Source organism: Micromys minutus (genome assembly GCF_963924665.1).
Source record: "Micromys minutus genome assembly, chromosome: 5".
NCBI classification, from domain to species: Eukaryota; Metazoa; Chordata; class Mammalia; order Rodentia; family Muridae; genus Micromys; species Micromys minutus.
The window spans coordinates 40368411-40390560 of NC_137974.1; the positions used below are offsets into that span (position 1 = coordinate 40368411).

Here is a 22150-nt window from a genome sequence, read left to right on the forward strand (position 1 = left end):
GCCTAGGAATGTTGTAAAGTCATTGTTTCTAATAGCTGAGTAGTACTCCATTGTGTAAATATACCACAATTTCTGTATCCATTCATCTACTGAAGGACATCTGGGTTCTTTCCAGCTTCTGGCTATTATAAATAAGGCTGCTATGAACACGGTGGAGCATGTGTCCTTATCATATATTGGAGCATCTTTGGGGGTATATGCCCAGAGGTGGAATACCTGGGTCTTCAGGTAGTACTATGTCTAATTTTCTGAGGAACCACCAGACTGATTTCCAGAGTGGTTGTACACCATCACAACCTCACCAACAGTAGAGGAGTGTTCCTCTTTCTCTCATCCTCACCAGCATCTGCAGTCATCTGAGTTTTTGATCTTAGCCATTCTGACTGGTGTGAGGTGGAATCTCAGGGCTGTTTTGATTTGCATTTCCCTGATGATTATGGATGTTGAGCACTTCCTTAGATGCTTCTCAGCCATTTGATATTCCTCAGTTCATAATTTTTGGTTTAGCTCTGTACCCCATTTTTTTCTGTTTCAAATAATTTATTATATATATATCATAGTTGTACAACTTGAGGCTGGATGAATACAGTTGTTTTTCAAAATCTCTAAATATTTCCTAGATTATACATGCAAGTGACCATGAAAATATTTGCCATTTTGAAACTTTGAAACTCTGAACAGGCACTTACATGAAGGAAGACATGACCATTCTTAGAAATCCACATTTGGAATAGCTGCTTCAGGACATAGTATGTGGAAACTTTGGCCAGGGCTAGTTGGTGGTCATTTTATAAAAGATCATAGTAAAAATAGGTTTAAGCAAACATAAGATGGGTTGTCCAGCTTCATCAGAAAGTAACTTACAAACCTGTACCGAGGTGTATGAAGGAATACTGGTGCAGAAACCAACAAGCCCTAAATGAAAGCGGCCCGCACACCAGAGCGCAGGCTTCCTCCTGCCCCATGTGCCTCAGTAGTGTGTCTGCTAAGCTGACTGCAGCCTTCTTCAGAGAAATTCAACAGTGTGAATTTAGTGCTTTTGTTTTGTTTTGTTTATATAGACTAAGCGAAGTTAAGTTTGAACTAACCAATATTCTATTTAACAAGAAGTTGTCCAACTATGGACACTTGTATATGCTTTGGCTGGTTCTCCCGAGCTCATTCATCCCTAGGGGACTATTTGCATATACATGGGAAAGAGTCCTTAAATTAATATGCACATGTTTCAAAGTCTTTATGGAAAAAATGATACAGGTTTAACAAGGTCTAAAATGCCAATGTGTCAGCTCCACCCTGCAGAACATTCATGATGATACAGAAAGTAACAGCAAAAATGGTTAATAATGGGTAAGGGGGTCACGATGACACCATGGAATCTCTGGGGTAAACACTTTTCATATACCTCAGAGACCCCAAAGATTAAAATTCAGGAGACTGTGAAATGGTTGATCCAGAAGCACCTACCACGTAACATCAGGTTGGTTTCTGATACGCATGTAAAAATAAACACAATTCTTAAAAAAACTGAGGAGCCGTGTCTTAGAACTTTGCAGGACATAAGGGCTGCTCAGGTTTTCTCATTTTACTTGAACAAAAATATTTAAGTTTTTTGCACATAGAGAATAAGAGGTAATTATTAGCATGAAAACAGAGTAAAGGAATTTCAACATTATGCATAAAAAAAGCAAAATTACTAACACCAGTCTACTCACAAGAGAATCCTCAATGTTTATGCTTCTGAGTGCTTATCAGTGTGCAGTAAAAAAGAAAACAAAAAAAAAGGCAGCTTAGGAATTCTCCAGTGTTTCCAAGAAGCACTTTTTAAAATGTATACACACGAAGAACCTTTAATCATACCGTAAAACAAACGCAGCACTCTAGGGTAAGGAAGACTAGCAGACATGGAGTTCCGACATCCCCACGCTGCGCCATCTTTAACCAGCTGAGCTTCTCTTCTTGGCCTGGTTCTCGCACTCCTTGGTCTGTTCCACTTGTTTATATCTCAGGCTGTTCTGCAGATGCCTGCGATTCTGGGGATTCAAATCTCTGGTGAAAGTTCCTCCTCTGTTTTCTCAGTCTGTCAGGTGCTTTTCTGCACAGGATGATCTTCTGCTGCTTGAAGTACCTTCTGTCCTCCTCATCAACAAGCATGAGGTTCAAAAAGTACCTTACTGAAAACTTCTTGTCCACATTTCTCATTGTGGGGGTTGGGTCAAATCCTGCTAAGAACAATCTTATCGGAATAGATTCTCCTTTTACTGGCGCTCCATCCATTATTTCATACTTAGCGATTGTTTCTGTGTCTGTTGCAGTGCTGGGTCCAATTCCTGTGATCTCTTTCTTGATAAGTTGTAACTTCATGTGTTGTACTTTTATTCTTACTAATAAGAAGTAAAATTTTCCAACAATCACATTCTTTAAATGATAGTTGGATTTATTATATTCAAACTCTATGTGCAGACAGTCTTCAATGCCCACCTTCATCTTAATGGAGTTGTTGACCTCAGGATAGGTGGGAAGCTGGTGAACAATGAGATCGTACTATTTCACTAAGTCTGTCAATCTTCTCACAATTGTCACCTTAAGAAAATACCTCAGGTGGACATTGGCACCGATGTGAGGCTCATATGGCTTTTCAGCTTGCCTAAATTCGAACTCATAGCTTTTGCTCTGAGTCAGTTCTCCAGGCAAGGCTAGTTCTATCACCAGGTTTACAAATTCATGAGTATTACTCTTGTCATTGAAAGCTCAATTTACCTACAAAATCAATTCTAATTCCTTGATGCTCTAACAGCTCTTTCCAGGCTGCTTAAAGGCTAGGTTAACCTTTCCTGAGACAGATTCTCCATCATAGAAGAGATAGTGTTTTTCTACTTTGCCATCTTCTGTTTACATTTCTGCCATCTTCCTGGTCTCTCCAACATTAAGGGCAACACAAATCTCACAGATGGGACCAAAAAAGCCTCTAAGAAAGCTCATTGTCACGGCTGCCTGGTTCCCCACTTCACTCAGCTTTCCCTCAGAACTCCCAGCCTGGTTACCTGTGTCCCACTGCCTGTCACGTGACCGTAGGCCACCAGCCACATGTGACCACTCTCTGTGCCTCATTTTTTAATAGGATTGTTTGATTCTCTGGAGTCTAACTTCTTGAGTTCTTTGTACATATTGAATAGTAGACCTCTATCAAATGTGGGAATAGTAACGATCTTTTCCCAATCTGTTACCTGCCATTTTGTTTTCTTGACAGTGTCCTTAGCCTTACAGAAACGTTACAATCTCATTAAGTCCCTTTTCTTTATCCTTGATCTTAGAGCACAAGCCATTGGTGTTCTGTTCAGGAAAATTTCCCCTGTGTCTATCTAAAGTTTTCCCCACTCGCTCTTCTAATAGTTTCAGTGTACCTGGTTTAATGTGGAGATCTTTGATCCACTTTCACTTGAGCTTTGTACAAGGAGATAAGAAAGGGTCTATTTTCATTCTTCTGCATGCTGACTGCCAGTTGAGCCAACACCATTTGTTGAAGAGGTTGTTCTTTTTCAATTGAATGTTTTCAGCTCCTTTGTCAAAGATCAAGTGACCATATGTGTGAGAGTTCATTTCTGGATCTTCTATTCTGTTCCATTGATCTACCTGCCTTTCTCTGTACCAGTACCATGCGGTTTTTCACACAATTGCCTTGTAATACAGCTTGAGGTCAGAGATGGTAATTCCCAAACAGAAGTTTTCTTGTTGATGAGAATAGATTTTGATATTCTAGGATTTTTTTTTGTTATTCCAGATGAATTTGCAAATTGCTCCTTCCAACTCTATGAAGAATTGAGTTTGAATTTTGATGGTGATTGTATTGAATCTGTAGATTGCTTTTGGTAAGATGGCCATTTTTACAATGTTGATCCTTCCAATCCATGAGCATGGGAGATCTTTCCATCTTCTGAGATCTTCTTCAATTTCCTTCTTCAGAAATTTGAAGTTCTTGTCATACAGTTAGTTCACTTGCTTAGTTAGGGTCATACCGAGGCATTTCATATTGCTTGTGAGTGTCTTTCTATCCCTATTTCTTTTTACAGGATTTCTAAGATTCTAGACCTCAGCATCTCAGCTCCACTGGCAAACCATTCACATCAATTTTTCTTATTCCCAAGTCTGTGTTACAGAGATATATCATAGTTCAGGATTCACATGAGTACTAGAGATCTAAACTCCACATCTCCTGCTTGTAGAGCAGTCACTATACCCACTGAGCACCTTTCCAATCCTTTGCATTTCTTTATCAATTAACCTTCTCAACCATTTACTCAATATTCAAATATTCATTGCTTTTCTTCATATACATACATCAAAAATAATTTATGTACTTGCATTTTGTACTTCCAATAATGGTCCTTTGTGGAATAATGCTTATTATAGCCAATAAGATTTGTGATCATTTATAATTGTTCTTAGCACTTTTCCTTATGGATGTAGCTTTGAGCCATTTTAATAGTGTTTTTGCCCACACACTTTAAAATCTTTATGCATACTATTTGTGTCAAGTGTTTTACTGGGCTCAGAAATGGAATATGCTTCCTTTTATCAGCATCATAATTCATTTACCAGTAAATTCTCTAGTACAAATAAAAAGGCCCTAGAATAATATTGTTTGCCAAATTTGTTAGTTCCCAAATAGTTTTTAAAAATTTGGCTGAACATGTCTTTATTTATTAAGCAACAATGATGGCATATTTAAGTTATTTAAAAACCTTTGCTCTTCTTTATGGTTTGGAAACCACTAATAACTAATTTAGCTTGATTCAATAACTGGAGTATGCATTTACCCTCCTAAGCATATGTACCCAATGAGTCCTCAATAGGTAGTATGTACTGGAAACTCAGTGGTCAGGAAAGTGGAGGCTGAAAATAAACACTTTAAGGAAGTCAGTGGGTGTCTTTTGTGGGTTTTCTCCTTGTCAGAATTTCCACTGTAGTCTTTCACCTACTCTGTCATAGTGGTCATCCACTTTATCTCTACTAGTTGTTTCTAGTCACAGGGATCTGGCACTCTTCCTTCTGCAATGTCACTTAACACCCTGGGCTTTACTCTATTGCTTGCTGCCTTTAACTTTCTTTTCTGTTGGGGCCAGGACATTTTTGCTTGTTTGTTTGTTTGCTTGTTTTTAAGGACAAAGTCTTACTTGGTAAACTAGACTGGACCTGCAACTTGGGCTTCTCTTGCTGCAGATTCTTAAGTGATGGGATGAAAGCTATGTATCATGATGACTGGCCTGATTTTTGCTAAGATAGGATCTCACCTTGTAGCTCAGGAGAGTCTCAGAGATCTTCTAGCTTGATTAAAAACCATGAGAGTATAAGTTGGTAGTATCACGCCAGATTTTCTTTGGGAAGCTGGGAGTGGGACAGCTTACTGAGTTGCTGAATGAACAATAGGGGGAAAAGCAAACTGAACTGAACAGAGAGTTTGCTACGCCCAAGTCTAAGATTAAAAGCCATTATCTGACAGATTGTTGAAGAAGCAGAAGGCAAGAATTTTGTCTTGACTGGTGTGTAAACTGTGGTTTGTATAGCTAGGGCCATGTGGAGATGACAAGGTACAGGTTAGTGATGGGGTGTAGCGTGAATTACAAAAGTACTTAACTAGCATGCAAGAAGTTCTGAGCTTGATCCATAGAAAAACACTACACTGGGATTGGTGAGCATAATATGCCTGTAGTCCAGCACTCAGGAGAAGGAGACACAGAAGTTAGTACAGGAGTTAGTCAGACCTCTGGTTAGCAGACTGACATGGGGGGAGTCTACAAGGAAGTAATAAAGATGACAAACTTCCAATGTGGTAAACTTCTGACATAATCCTCACCTCCAAACCTGAGACAAATGCCTGAAAGCTTAAAACAAAAGCATGGCAGGATTTCCTCCTTGTTACTAGGTGGAATCAGGGCAAGCAAATCCTGATAGTAACCAAGTGATCTCTAGTTGGACTTAAGGTGTGCTCAACAAGAGGGAAAACATGCCTGGTACTAGGAACCTAGCTGACTAACCAGGGCTAGTGAAGACCTTAGAGGAGAACCTACAACTACTAATTTACCAAGCAGCACAATTCCTGGCTACATTCTAAATATTTTCTTGCCTTTAAAATTTTAACTGTTAGAGAAAATGGCCCCAATCAAGAATCCTACCCAGTAATACAAATTCCAACTTATTCTTGGCTACATTGTGTGTGAATTTTGTGAGATGATCTCACAAACAAACAGACAAACAAAATATTTGGACTGGGAAATCTGGGACAATATCAGCTTGCTGAATGTCCTAGGTAAATAATCATTTCTAGTTTAAGAGGACAACCCTTAGACAAGAAAAGCATGAGTGAGATAAAGTGGCAGCCACCAAGCATAGCCAAGTCATTACGAAGCTTCTGTTACAATCTAGGGCATCCATAATAAGTGGAAATCTGAATTTTACAGGACATGAAATGGAAGGGGAGTAAAGAATACTTTGGAGATAGAGTTTGTTAGCATTTCTTCTGGGCTCCACCCCACAGTTATGCCTGACTCACTATAAAATGGGCTGCTTGCCCCGTCCTCACTCTCTTGCCCTCTTGTCCTCTTACCCATCTGTCTCTTCTCTCCCCATTTTCTTCCCTCCTCCATGTGTTCATGGATAGCCTCTTCTTCTTTTCCCCCACCTCTCTTTCTCTCATTCTCTCTCCTTCGTCCCCCTCCCCCCTTTGCCTTTCTCTGTTTCTATTACCCTCTTAACTGACCTCAGCATGCCCTAAATAAACTCTATTCTATCCTACACTCCTTGTGTGGCTTGTACCTCAGGGGGAAATGATGCCCCAGCATGGGCCCGCAGAGGTACCCCCTTCCCCACACCATACCTCAACTCCACCAAACATATCCCTGGCGTTTTTTTTTTTTTTTTTTTTTTTTTTTTTTTTTTTTTTTTCTTTTTTATAAAACACAACAAAGTTGGCTGCATCTGGACATTGTGAAGCCATGCTTGGAGGAAGTAGGACAAGATAGAGGTAGTGCTGGAGTCCTTCCTTGGTAAACAGGATTCTTCCTTTTATCCAGCAACAGGAAGTGGTTGGTTGGTGTGTTTTTACTGTTTGCTCTGGTTTTCATTCAGTTCCTGTCCAACATGGTTAAATTCAATGCATTGGTGTTTTGTTATGATGTTCAGTAAATGTGCCTAGATCTTGGAGATCCTTGAGTCCTGAGCAAGGAAATCAGTATACATCAAAAGGGAGGAAAAACAATGAGCAGAAAAGAGTCCAATCTCCAGCAAGAAGACACAAACACCCACATGCATCTCCTGTAAGTCTGCAAATACTTAGTGTTTTGCAATGTCATCCTTATTCAGCAGTTCACTGAGCATTTAACTTTCCTTAGCCTATCATTTCAGGAGTTTTTCTGTTACTTATTATTATTATTTTTTGGCACATGTTTTACAGTAGCTTTGACTTTATTTTCCTGATCCTGCTGCCCCGCTGAGTCACGTGAGTGACAATGGCACTGATATGTGTTCACTTTGTATTCTAGTGCTCTCTGGTTCCCTTTCCCCCCCTCCCCCACCAAGCTTATCTTTTATTATCCTTCAGAGGCAGCACCAGGGGGTTGCCATCTGCATAGCAGCTTTCTGCCTTCTCTGTCTCTTATCTTTCCTAAGGCCTTTTAAACTTCACCCTTTCCAGCCAGAGAGTTTTGTTCATTTTCTGTCTAAGCCTCACCACTCTGATCTTTTTCACAGGTGTGTTTACTCATTGACTTTCTGTAAACTTGGTGTCTGACTGTGCTCCATGTGTTCCCTGTGTCCCCCTGGGTTGTGTCCTTGCTCTTACTTCAGGTCTTTGCTTACTTGCTTTTCCTGTCCTCCATTTGTAGTACTCAGACTTTTAGATCACTAAGGATTTTCTTTCCTCCCTTAGTTATATTTCTTGAGAGGGTGATTTATAGTTTGATGGCTACTGACACTGTTTTTAATTTTTCTAAATAAAGTAGATCCAAATGAACAAAAATGCTATTTTCCTCACAACCATACATATAGAACTTACTTAATATTTGATAAATAGTGGCAGATTCGGTAGGTAGAAAAACACCTTTTCCTGGGCAAGAACCTTGGCTTGTCAACATGACCATCTGGTATTTTATATTGCTGACTCCTCTGTTTTTAGAATCTATTTGATACATATAGTATATGTGATGGTAATTCTGAAAAGAATTGTATGTAAAGAAAAATACAGAATGCCCAATTAATTTGAATTTAAGAAAAGTAGCAAATAATTTAGTCATTCACATTTCCTAGCTGATACACATAGATTGTGTTGCCTATTTACTATAGGTATCATCTGGAAATTGTGCTTGGCATTATCAGCCTATATTTCAAGAGAGGAGACTTGATTCAATGGTCTGTCTGAGTATCTTGTACCATACATTGATCTATCATCTCTCTATGTGTCTATAATCTATCTATCTATCTGTCTGTCTGTCTGTCTGTCTGTCTGTCTGTCTGTCTGTCTATCTATCTATCTATCTCTTTTGGTTAATCTTCAGTGTCATATTGACTGGATTTAGAATAACCGAAGAGACAGGTAATGAGTATCTCTGGATATGCTTGTTAGTGGGTTTCTATGGAGGATGAATTATGAAGAAAAGAGCTTTTATAAATGTGGATGTTACAGCTCAAAATACTGTGGTGTGCAAAGAAGGAAAGAAAAAATGAGAGAGAGAGAGAGAGAGAGAGAGAGAGAGAGAGAGAGAGAGAGAGATAGAGAAGACCCAGTGAAGTATCAGCATCTCACTCATACTTGGCCCCTGTCTATTGTTATATGTGCTCATATTTATATAATTCACCTTTGCCATGTATGCCCAGCTGGCATGGTGTCTTGCACAAGAGCATGAGGTGAAGAAAACAGGTGAAATCTCTCAATTCATGAAACAAAATGAATCTTTCCCTTCTTATATTGTTCTGTTGATTATTTTAGTCACAGTGATTGAAAAGAAGCATTATATGTTCTGTCTATGTTAGCTGGCTATTTGTCATTATGAACAAAATGTCTGAGAGAAATAGTTTAAAAGGGAAAAGATTTATTGCATATTACAAAAGTATCAGTACAAGATTGGTTTGGATCCATTATTTTAGATATGAAGTAAAACAAACTATTGGCAATGGGAGCATGTATCAGAGCAAGCAGCTTCTCTCAGAATAACAAGGAGAGAGCAGGGGAAGAGGAAGAAGAAAGGAATGAAGGAATAGAGGAGTGAAAGGGCAGAGGAAGAGAGAAGGAGGGACAAAGTTGAAGCTACCACTCAAAAGCTCGCTCCTAGTCACCTACTTCCTCCAATATCCACTTCTATCACCTCCCAATAGTGCCATTAAATTATGAACCCATCATTGACCAATGCATCAAACCAGTTATGATCCAGTCACTCCTTAGTGTTTGTCTATGATCTACTTTCTTTAGTGAATCTTATAGAAGGTGACTTTTTGATCTGGCAAGGAAGGTGTGGAAACTCAAAGTTACAGTTTCAAGGCCCTTGGGAAGTGGTTTAGTCAGAATACTATGTATCAAGCTCACAGATTAAAGTGATTCAGTCAGAATACTATGTATCAAGCTCACAGACTAAAAGCTGTATCTCTTCATACAAGCACTACTATGACCCCAACATCTCTACCTGAGGCATGAAGATTAATAGTGTGGCACTTGCTGTTTCTTATTTTCATATCGTCTCTTGTAATCTTTGTCTTAATTATGTAAATGATAATGCTATGTGTATTTTCCAAGTAAGGAAATGAAGCTGTAGAGTATTATAGGAGACTCTGAAGTTAACACCTCACCCTTGATACTGTGACCCTGGACATGTATGTTTATGCTTTAGCCTCAGGTGCATTCTGGAAGACTGGGTAGGCAATCATGAAAACTTTTGTATTCAACAAGAATAATTTAATAAAAACTTAATGGAAATAGAGTTGAAGTCTAAGAACGTAGAGGGAATAAATATAGATTAAGCAGAGGGGTGCAGTGGAAATCCAGAGCCAGGGATGTAATCCAAGTAGGCATACCTATGTTTGTGGCAAAGCTCCTCAAAAGTATTAGAGGAGTTTCCACTACTTAAAACTTCTAGAAAGAAATAAAGACCAGTAAAATATGAGTTGAAGGAAAGAATAACTAATGAAAGCAAACTCTGTACTCCAGTAAAAGAGTTGACAGACTTGTATTTCTAGCCCTACCTGTTTAAACAGCCAAGTGAATTAAAAAACTATCAGGTCTAGAGGAACTTATAATCAATTGTCTTTTGATGCCCACAAGAAGGTCTTTTATTTCAGTGAATATTAGACACTTTGGAACACAGAAATAGGTTTCTAAGCACTATTTCTTCATATCTCAAAAATTGGACAGAGAGATTGCTAGCAGGAATGCAAAAATAGTTCAATTTCCATTAATATTGATGTAAAACATGTACACAAAATCAATCTAATAGTATTTTAAGTTATTTCATTATTAACAAGATATTTTCTGTGATCGCCAGGCCAGTTCAGTAAGTGAACTATATTGATGAATTCACCACAGTTAAGAAAACACAAATTAATATTCTCAGTATGTTAGAAAAGATTTCAGAAAGTTACCCTTCATTCCAGACACTGAAAAGTTAGCTTCTTAAATTTTTAAAAGTTCTAAACTTCTAAATTGAACAGAAATACTAAAAAAGAGTTCTTGGACCAACCCCAACCCCCAGGAAATTTTAAAATGTTAACCATTTCTTTTTCAGATTAAAAAACTAATAAAAATTTGTTAATTTAAAAATAATAAAACTATTGGTGCAAAAATTTTCAGAAGAAGTCATATCTCTGCTCAGTGGTGGAACATTTTTTAAGGCATGTACAAATGCATGAAGTCTTCATTCATTTTCAGGCCAGCTACAGCTCTCCATTTTGCTTTCCTTTTGTAAATGGAATTTTTTTTTTCTGAAGGAAGGAAATTAATGTTTGAGTTACTTTGAGACTGAAACTTTGCATAGCTTCCCTCATTTAAAACTTCACTACAACCCCACAAGAGAAAGAAGAGGGTGGGTACATCTGAGTTTCCTTTGCCTTAAATAACTATGTGAGTAAGTAGCAGATTGCAGTCAATGTTTTCTGACTCACAAGCCCAAGCTTCAGTGGGTTTGATTTTTCTCTTAGGAGCAATTTGATTACTCTTTGAAAATGAGGAATTATACTGTTAATTTAAATAGAATTTCCTAAGTATCATTCCCAACAAAACAGATGAATTTAAGAATGAGAAGAAAATGTAAGAAGAGTATAGCAATAGTAATGCTAAACCCATACTTTTGTCTTCTTTATTTAATGTCCAAAGCCATTGATCTTGCTCCATTTCCCCCTCTGGGCTTTAGGAATGACTCTCCTCATTCTATTGAAACACAGTTTGATCTCTCAATATTTTGTCTTGATCTGCTTTTCCCTCTTAAGACAATTCTTCTAGTATATAAAACAGTGTTAAGGTCTGGAAGGATGAGAGATCAATAAGGCAGTAACACTCTCTTAGTTTATGAAAATATAGAAACAAAGTCTAAAGAAATAACTAAAACTTACTTCCACATCTTGAAGTTGAAAAAAACTTATAACCAGAGTGTTTTAAAAATGATTAAAAGATTAAAGAATATTGCAGAAAAATGGTTTTTATAAATATAAGTATTTTTGCAATAAATATTCATGACTTCTTTATATGATAGAAGGAATTTTTCTATGTATGACTTTTACTAATAATTGTTAGTAAATGTGATGTTCTGAGCATTTTCTGCTTCTAATACCAGTGGATATTTGCTTATTTGTAGCTACTATCCAGATGATAGTTTAAGTGTTGTTATTTAAAAAAAAAAACACCAAGGCAGGAAAAAAGAAAGCATAAAAGGCAAAATGTTGAGATAAAATGAACAGTCTGGAGAGCACACATCACAACATCTCCTAATTTCCACTCATACTGTACTTTCTATTTGGGGTGCACATTCCTACACCATATGTTCATTTAGTCTCTGGTGCCCAGATGTTTGGGTAAACAGCACTCTTGTTGCTTTGATGGGATTTCTTAGGTGAGATTAACATTTAAATTGGTAGATTTTTGACTAAAGCAGTTTACCTTCCATAATGACTGCTGGCCTTATTTAATTAGTGCAGGTTCTTAAGAGCAACAGCCATCCAGCTTCCATGCTGCAGGACTGCAGTACCAATCCCTAAAGGGGCTCCAGCCTCAGGTTAACATTTCTGAGCTCAGACTTGTCAGCACCTACAATCAAGGGAGCCAGAACTTAAACCTTTTATCCCACTCCATAGCCTGTTTCTCTTCCTTTGGTAAGAACTCTGAATACCTCAATGAAGATGGCTTTTAAATGTAAAACACACAGACAAGCAAGGAGAAATAGACAGACAAACACAAGCTACCTGTAGTTCAGGATGGTTTGGAATTAATGATAAAATTTAAGACAGCTTTTTGAATCTACCTTCTCAGTGCTGGTTTTATAGACCTATACTACCAACATGACTTCAGAGAGCATCTGATAGTTACTGATTTGTTTTAACAATGTAATATTTTTATTTATTATTTAAATCTTCCTTGGTGTGTCTCTAGCCTTGTGAACCTCGATCTGCTCCACCAGAAAGAAAGAAAGAAAGAAAGAAAGAAAGAAAGAAAGAAAGAAAGAAAGAAAGAAAGAAAGATGGAAGAAAGAAAGACTGTCAAAACCAAGTCCAATTTGTATTACTCATATACTTAATGGCATGGTCAAGCTCCCAGTAGCCATCCCCTTAAGAAAGCTGTATGCTTCCCCACCTGCAGCCCTAACAGAAACCATCAGTTGTAGAGAGCTGTACTTCAGCATCCTTTCTATAGTTTTAGGAGTTCCCTTTGATGGCTGCCTGACTATGGTTTTACTCTTTTGGAATGGGGTGGGAGTAGGGGTTGTCATAGAAGCCTTTTATGACTTCCCTTTTCAACATGATTCTGCAGTCTTCAATACCACAGCAAAAGTAACTCTCTCACCCCTTACAGTCAACAGGAGGTCATGCACAGAAACATGTGTTCTGGTGAAAGCAGAGACCATGATCATCCACAGCGCTAGCTAGCCCCTAGCATCAAGCATGTGCCACAGACTGTGATCTCTAGTGGAGCCATAAGCCAGAAACACCAACATGGCCTTTGAGTCATGGACCACAGACACCAGTACATGAACATCATCAACATGGGCTCAGGCTGCAGCACAGACCATGGACATCTGCATAAGCTTCAGTGGTAACACATCCTTGGAATAACAGATCAACCTCTGGCTGTAATAGTTCCATGGGCCTCAATGATGGCATGAGCCAGTAGATTTTTCTGAAGGAGGCAGAGGCAAGAGGATCAGATAGCTTAGTTTTAAGCAACAGGATAGCCAAGGGGATAGAGTGTTATATGGTTAAGAGTGCTCACTCTTTCAGAGTTTGCTTTCCAGCACCTGGTTTTGTAGCTCACAACTGCCTGAAACTCCAGTTTCAAGGGATTCAATGTATTCTTTTTGGTCACTATACATTCCCGGCACATACTCACTCAAATACTCATGCACACACACATACATTACAAACACATGTAAGTAAAGCTAAAATGAGTCTTTTTCCCCCCAGAGTAAACCTGGATTTTTAAAGTAAGATGTTTTAACAGGAATACATCGATTTAATAATTTTCTCTACAAATGGCAATATGGGACTTTTGGTGACTATCAAAGGCTAACCCTACATCATTATAGTCTGACAATTGTTTGAAGATTTTGGCATTTAGATTGCTTAAGTGATTGATTTTTCCAATAGTTGCTATAGTATGTCTGTCATTTTATCTCTAAATTTTATTCTTAGAAAGCCTACGGTTAAACTTTCCTTGCTATAATACAAAGGGCCAGTCCTTTCATGCTTGCACTAGCTTGACTTTCTTGTCATTTATCATTTTTTTTTTCTCCACATGAATGGAAAGGGAAATTTCCATCTCAATTTCTGAAACTGATAATCTGACATTACTTCTTGAGAAACAGGCATTTGAAAAGAACTGGTATAAAGTACTGTTGGTTTACAATGCAAACACTGGTAATGGCTGCCTGGTTTTTGTTTCAGATCTGCATCTTCATCTTGTTCTAGGGTGAGGCTTCTTGGGGAGTGTAGGAGGAATGGGCTGAGAAACACTTCTGCTTCCTCCATGTGTGGATGGACCACTTAGTCAAGGGGAAATGTCAGCACAAGGATAGACAAAAATGCTTTTTCTTCTTGGTTAAAATTTTTATTCCTTACTAACACAAATTATATATTTGTGTCTGTGACAATGACATAGAATTTAAGGAATGAATAGTGTCATATATAGGTCAAGCCCAGCTTTACCTACTCCCTATGCTGTGTATAATTGATATGTTATCTCCCCAATATAAAATAATACCTATCTTTATGTAATGTGACAGCTAATATTATTAATTTGACAGATCTAGAATCACCTTGGAGACAAGCCTCTTCACATATCAGGGATAGATTTTCAGAATGTGGTCATTGGTGTGGGAAGACACACCTGAAACTGGCAGCACCATTTTACCCACGAGCTCAGGTCTCTGAGTGCATAGAGAGGGAAAGGCAAGCTGAGGAACTGAGAATCCATCCATCACTCCCTCCATTCTGACTATGAACACTGCTGTCTGCAGCTGTTTCATGCCCCAGTAACCATTCTATCTGGGCAAGGACTGTGTGCTCTCAAACGTTGAGGCAAAAACAATCCCTTCATTTTGTATTTGGTTCTTGATCACAGGGATGATAAACGCACTAATAAAATCAGGATTCTGGACTTTGGAATGGCTGCTTTCCAATAAAAAAAAATAAAGTGGTAAGTGCAGAAGAAGAGATGGGAAAACAGGAAAATCCCGCACACCATTTTTAAAAGATACAATAGAATGACCATTTTATGGTATACTTATGAGTGGATCACTGTTTAAAAAAATAATTTATTGTTGGAAATCCACATTATTTCACTCTTCTAACTTTTGGCTATAAACAGAATATAAATATATATATATATTTCCCCCCCAAGGGCAAACTACAGACCGTAATATGTTTTGAATTTTGCAAAGTCTATAAATTAGATAGTTCAAAGAATCAATTATTTTTAAGACCATTTAAATTTTAGTTTCCTTCTCAAGCTTTCTAATAAAGTTTGGAACCCCAAAAACTCAAGACCTCAAAAGTATAACCCAACATATGTTATAGTGTCGGGATTAGTGGAATCGTGGTTAGTACTTTGCTTCTGAGATATATGAAATTCTCACTCAGTAGCCATATTTTAGCAAAGGATAAGTTTTTTATGTTCCACTTAATTTAGTAAAGTGTTATATTTTGATTGCTATGATGTTGTCTTAAAATATTAACCTGTATGAATTTTCACTTTAACAAGTGAAGATTAGTAAAATTTAAAAATTTATTGAAGATAGTCACACATACATATGACAATAAAGTTTCGTTTCCTATAAAACTGGATATGTAGAAAACACAGGCTACCTTGTTCAAGGAGAAATGGAAGTAATTATGCTGTTAATATGTTGATTAGATCCTTATATCCTTAGCATGATGGATGGTTCCCGATTTCAGTTCCTTTTCCTTAGAAGGCAGACCAGATAGTTCTTTACACCTCTATACAGACATTTCTCATGACGTAAGTCACGAATCAAATACTGCCTCAACACAAATGGGCCTGAAGTGCACTCAGTACCCAGGAAAGAACATAATTAGTTCTTACTCATGGAATTTTTATACCACTAACTTACACTAAGGAGGAGTAAAATAGATATGGAACATTTGCTTAGTTAAATGTCTGTTCTGGTTTTTCTTAGGAAAGGTCAAAATACTTCAAATTACAGGCAAGTCCGTGGCACAGCTTATCTTTTAAAAATTCTGTCTTGTTTGGCAGATCTTTTAAAATGGAATTTTACTGTTGCTGTCAAATTAGAGTCAGGTACACAAATGTGGACCCTGAAGTTCTTGTAACTAAGAGCACTGGGCATCAGAAACGTTTATCAATATTTATGTACTCAGAGTCCTCTTGATTATGCATCTGTCTTGCGCTTCCTCCTGGATGTATAAACCTTGTTTCTATATCCAAAGAAACTATGCATTTTTCATATGGAAATGAAAATTGCCCAAATTTAAAGGGGTGTTATTTTCTTTTCAAGAACATCTTCTAGTGTTCTGTCAGGAAAAAATTCTTCTAGAACACATTGAAGGGCTTGATAAATTTAGCAATCACTAATAGACATTAATAGTATCGGTATGTGAATGTTCAATATATGTCAATGTATTTTAATGATATTTGATATTCAGATTGAAGTTATTTATGATATAAAATTGAACTATCCGTAATTTCTGGAATTGGTCAGTTGGTTATATTAAATATGAGCATGAGAAAAATATAAGCAGCTGAAACCAGCTTGGTTTCCACTTGATTTCTTGAACTAGTGTGGAATTAGAAAGCTGTACATGAGTTTTCTGTGACTCCACCACCCTGCCCTCTCATAAATGTGCATTTTTGTGTGCACACTCATGCACTTGTAGGTTGGGATACCCAAGCATGTGGAGGACTAAGACTGATTCTGGGAATCATAATCCTTTGTCCTTGTGCTTAGTTCACCAAGGCCAGGGTTTCTGAATCAAATGCAGAGCTCACTGATAAGGCTAGTCTGCTGGGTCATCTTGCTCTGAGTATCTGCTCTCTGCTTCTTAAATTAGAATTACATGTGTTCTGCAGTATTCTTGGAATCCAAACCCATATCCCATTTTTTCTCATAACTATCCATGATATTAACACATGAGGGAATAGAAAAGAACACACATAGCTATATTTTCTGGCCATTGCAGTTTCTTCTGCAAATGTGGGCCTCTTTTCCTGAAAAATCTATAGCACGCTGGGTTGTTTTGCCTTTCATCGCACACAAGGAAATTTTGTTAGCAACATTAATATTACATTCATCGACTGTCACAAAACTTGGCCTTCAAAGAGCAGTTTGGAAAGAGATAATACTAAATAGTGTTAATATATAGTTTGCATCTTTTACATAAAAAACCTTAAGCTATCTTCAGTATCAGAAGTGGGCACTAAGCATTTGTCCTCCATTCGTCACAGTGTAAACCATGGAGCTCATGGAGGAGGAGCAGATGGTTCTGTGAGGGAGGTAATTGCAGTATGGGGGGGGGGGAGAATTAACATTATTTTCTCCAGTGTATAATGTTCTAAAAATTTTAGTTTAAGCAATCAAAGTAGTTAGTCATTTAGGAGATCACAAGGAAGAGACAAAGAAAAGGAAGGTTTTAAAGCTTATTTGAGATACTTTATTATAGTCTTTAGAATTTCTAATTAAAATGTAATGGCTTCATTTCCCTCTTCCCTTTTCTCCACCAACTCCCCAATATTCTTACCCCCTTTCAAATTGATGACCTTCCATTGTCTAATTATTTGATACATGTATATGTCAATGCACAAATATATAAATACAACTTGCCAGTCTGTTTAGTGTTGCTCCTGTGTGTATGACTGCAGAGCCAGTCACTTTGCTTTGGATAACCAGTTAAGAGGTAGATCCTTAGGTAAGACTAAGGTTTTCCCTTTCTGCCAACAGTAGTTGCTTGCGGTTCTTTCCCAGGGGTGGGGTCTAGTGATTTCTCCCCTTTCACAGTAGGAGTTAGCATGTCTGTTGGCATTGCTCATATTCAGGTAGTCATATTATTGAAGTTTTATGATGGTAGCTTCACAATCACTTTGTGAAAACACTATTACAGTTTTCACAGTGCTTGAGAATTTACTACTCATATAGATGGCATAGTGCTAGGCATTTGGAATAGAATTGTGAAATACCTTATCCCCAATAAATGAGGCAGAGGCAATTACAGGCATGGGCATTTAAGACAACCAGAGTGTGGTTACGGCCCTGTTGAATAGGACATAGGTAGGTGTCTTCTAAGATTAAAAAAAAATAAAAATAAGATACGCAAATTTATCCTAAAACTCATTAGAGAAAGGTAGGTAAGGAAGAGTATGACTGAACTGTGGAGTTAAAATTTGCCTTCATCTTAGCTTCATGTGATAGACAGGAAATTTTCATTTCTAAAGAAGATGACAGAACTTCTCAAACAAGTATGAATATCCATCCAAGTCAGAGGCTATTGCACATGTCACTGTCAAAGCTGTTCTTCTTCACCCAGTGCTGGCACTTAAAAATAATGAATAATACCTGAATTTATTGTTATATTTCAGGTATGAACATTATAATTAATATGCAAAAAGCAGAACCACTTTTTGGCTTTTTTGATTACTAATGTTTAGCATCGTATCTTAAATATATATGTATTTAAATTTTTTATTTATACCCGTCTTACTTTTTTAAAAATAGTTTTATATACTTTGAGTTATTTTTAAAACCGTTTACTTTACTAAAACTATATAAATATGTACATATCAGTGGATTTTCTCAAATTTTAAAAAATGATCAGTGGAGGGAAGTAAGGGAAATTATTGAAAGTGATTGCTAAACTGAAAACTTTGTCTTCCTCTCTTCCTCTAGTTTTGTGTTTTGAGCATATTTATAATTCTATTATTCATTTAGTTGTTAAGAGAGGAATAATGTAAATATTACCACTGTGTTTTTTTTTAAGACACCTGAAGTGATGCTGTTTAATACCAGGGCAGTAATAGCAGTAACAGTAAGTGAAGTATGTGAGAGCAAACTTCAAAATCCCCAGGCTGAGACAAGCAAGCCATTCCCTGTGTTAGGAAACACACTGCACACTGGCTTTTCTTCCCATAGTAGTAGTTGGAATGGTCATGGTTCTTGTCAAGCACGAACATATTTGCTAAGTAGCTGTGGTTGTATCTAGTACAGCTTGTATCTTGTGTAGCTTCACCAGATGAAAATTCATTCTTTCTCTTTTCTTACATGAAACAGTTGGCACTTATGGCGGTATTACTATCCACTTAAATCTACGGTGCTGCCCGAATCAGCCACTGGCATATAGGAAAACTCTTCTCATCTTGGTAGCAAGAAATAACCAGTTTTGGGAGAATTTACATCATGATGGTTAGTCAGAAGATTACAATCTCATTGAGATCAAGTTTAATCTTTGGCATTAGGATTCTGATACTAGTAGTCTAACATTTGCGGCTTGAGTAATAATTTACACATGATGATTTTAAAAGTGAATATAGAAATGGTGAAAGGCTTTGGTACATTCTCTACATTAATTTGATTGTTTAATTTGTTAGTTACTGCTGTGGAAAGAGAGGCCATTTTATTTTTATATTGTACTGTTTTTTTTTTTTTTTTCTTCCTAGAATAGAGCACATGCTGCCAGTTGGGAAACCTGGTTATATATAATTGATTATAACCCAGACAGAATGTGTAAATATTAAGTAAATAAGTCCTGTTGTATTTGGATTGTCTCTGTTAACTAAAATTATGTTTTGTCAATAAAGATTTTATGTAAGTGAAAATAAATGTCAAGGTAAGTCTTCAAAAATACTGATGGTGAATGATCCTTAGTAGAGTCTACTTTCTAGTGTTGAATTTCTTCATACTGAGTGCATATAGATATTTTACGGTATTCATTTTTGTTCCTGTCACTGCTAGGTCTCACGGAAAACCAATGGAAGAGGGTTCTGACTGAGATTGGCTTCAAGATATCTTTGAGTAGTGATTTGCTTTATGAGTTAAATGCAATTGTCACACATATTGCATTTAAATCTTATTCTGTACTGGAAAAATTTGCACAGAAATTGTTTACAAGCAGCGATCCACTGTTTTACATGTGGACGTCTGGCGGCTTGCTGGATAGCTACCGTTACTCACACAGGTCATTCTCAAACTGGAAGTGACTTCATGGAAGCCATTTTAAGTGAGAAAAAAGTAGTAAGATTTTTTTTTTTTTTTTTTGCTATACAATTTTTGTTCTAAATTATTGACTTTCTCTGAGCTAACAGGAAGAAAAACCGAGTGAAGCAAAATGTTTGTTAGCATCAGAATTGACAATGGTAACCCTTGGTTTCTTTATGACCCTTTTTAATCTCTCAGAGAAAAACGTGGTGTCTCATTTGGTCTCAGTTACACTTATAAAGTGTGATATGACAGGTGTCTTTTTATTTAGCGCTTATTCAAAGCTCTGTTTATGTTCTTTTCTTGCTCTCTGTTCATACACAAAGCTAGCAACTGGAAGAAAATGTATGAGAACGCAATGAGTGGGGAATGGATATGCAGGAACCATAGAAGGCAGTGAATGGAGTCTGACTTTCTGTTTTTACCCAGTTTCATATTGTCATTCAATATGATGTATTCTTCTGCCTTTTGATCAGAAATGGTGACTGAAATACAGTTTCTGTCTTCGCCCTGGTGTTTTAGAAAGAGCTTTGTGTTAGTAAGACCAAATGTATTACTTGCAATGACAGGATTTGTCACTAAAAATGTGTGTGTGTGTGTGTGTGTGTGTGTGTGTGTGTCACTCTAGCTTGCCAAGGTCTTTAAGAGCAATTCTTGAGCATTTGATACTGAATTAGAGAATTAGACGAACTATTGTAGAAGCCCAATTAATACCTTACTTGAAACAAAAGAAAGAGAAGAGCTGGCAAGATTAAGGAAGACTTGAATACAAGTTCCACAAAAATCCCGAGTATTCACTTTTTCCAGTCTATTATTTAAACCCTGGCTAAAAACAATTAAATCACAAATTGTCTTGTCTTTGAAGGGTTTGGCAGTTGTGTAATTCTCGTGCAGGAGGATGCTCCAAGATCATCAGCCACCTTATTCTAAATGGAGTCTGGAACTGAAGAAGCTTAAGGTTCAAAAATAAATGAGCTGTGTGGGCTAACACATGTACAGGAGTGGGTTTTTTTTCAATACAGTTTCTAATGATCAGGAACTCTTAAAAGTCCGTATGCAGAAGGAACTTGATGGCTACATTTCCATCACATTGCACAGTCTGTTATAAATGTTTTATGAGGCATTTCAAACTGGTGAAATTATTAGTTAAGGAAAAATGATAATATGATGTGCTTTCTAAAATGTATCCAAACTAATGGAAAAGAACAGAAAATACACATGGCTGACCAAATTAACCACCGAGAAAAGAAGGTAACACAGTGTGGCTGGTCAGTGGTGAATTATTGTGCAGAGTTAGATGTTTGTTAATACAATGGAAAGCTAAAGTGGTTTGAGGACTAACAGGTTACAGAGATTACACAGGTGTTCTTGAAGGCAGCTCTAGGGGACTAAAACACCAACCAATGAGTTGTTACAGACAGACCCATGGCTTCAGGTGCATATTCAGCAGAGGATAGCATTTTCTTACATCAATGGGAGGAGATGACTTTAGTCCAGCAAAGGGTTGTTTTCCCAGTATAGGTGCTGAGGTTGGGAGAGGGAGCACCTTTATGGAGGTGATGGGAGGGAGACAGGGAATGGAATTGGTGGAAAGGAGATAGAAAAAATAAAAATAAGTATTAAAAAAAAAACAAAGCAGGAATGGAGCTAATGACTGTGGGTACTGTGGGCTGAGAGGATTTGGATGACTCCAAAGTTCTTCCAGGTCATTTCCACAATCTTCATTTCTCTGTGGGAGCTTAACTAAAGGGCTCTTAACTGCCACTGTCATCTTTGTTCTCATTATTTTTCATGGGTCAGCTTACATTTTCTGAATAAAAGGACTTGTTTCATAAGTTGGAATTAAAAAATGTCTGAATGCCCATTTGTGAACAGGGATTGGGACCCTGGCCAAGATGCAAAATAATCTGAGCCTTTGACCTTGTAGAACCAACTGTCTTGGAAGACAGATAATTTGCAATAAGGAAAATGGAGCAGAGGAGAGCTTACACAGGGGGCTGGGAGAATTAGAAAGAGTTAAGAGAGCTGGCAAAATCCATTCTGAGGAAGCCAAACTGAAACAGTTCATGTATGGCTCTGGATGACCTCCATATTTCTTCTCCTATACTTGCTCAGTAGATTATTAATTTAGAGACAATTAGCCACTTGAATCTTTATATGCTTCCAAGCACACAGATTTAGAGCCCTTTAGAACACCCTCCTTGCAATCTCCAAATCAGAGATTTGACATTGGGATAATGTGGTTG

At 37.4% G+C, this 22150-nt stretch overlaps 1 protein-coding gene and 1 pseudogene across 2 annotated transcripts in view; one reads left to right on the top strand and one right to left on the bottom strand.

Moving 5' to 3' along the window:
- GPC5 (glypican 5) overlaps positions 1 to 22150 on the top strand; it is a gene marked incomplete at both ends in the record, with an annotated part of 1421492 nt that overhangs the window by 90836 nt on the left and 1308506 nt on the right. The gene's annotated exons all lie outside the window — the stretch shown is intronic.
- Positions 1996 to 2979, bottom strand: LOC308420850 (vacuolar protein sorting-associated protein 26A-like; annotated as a pseudogene). The gene has a single exon. The product of its transcript is annotated as a vacuolar protein sorting-associated protein 26A-like (transcript).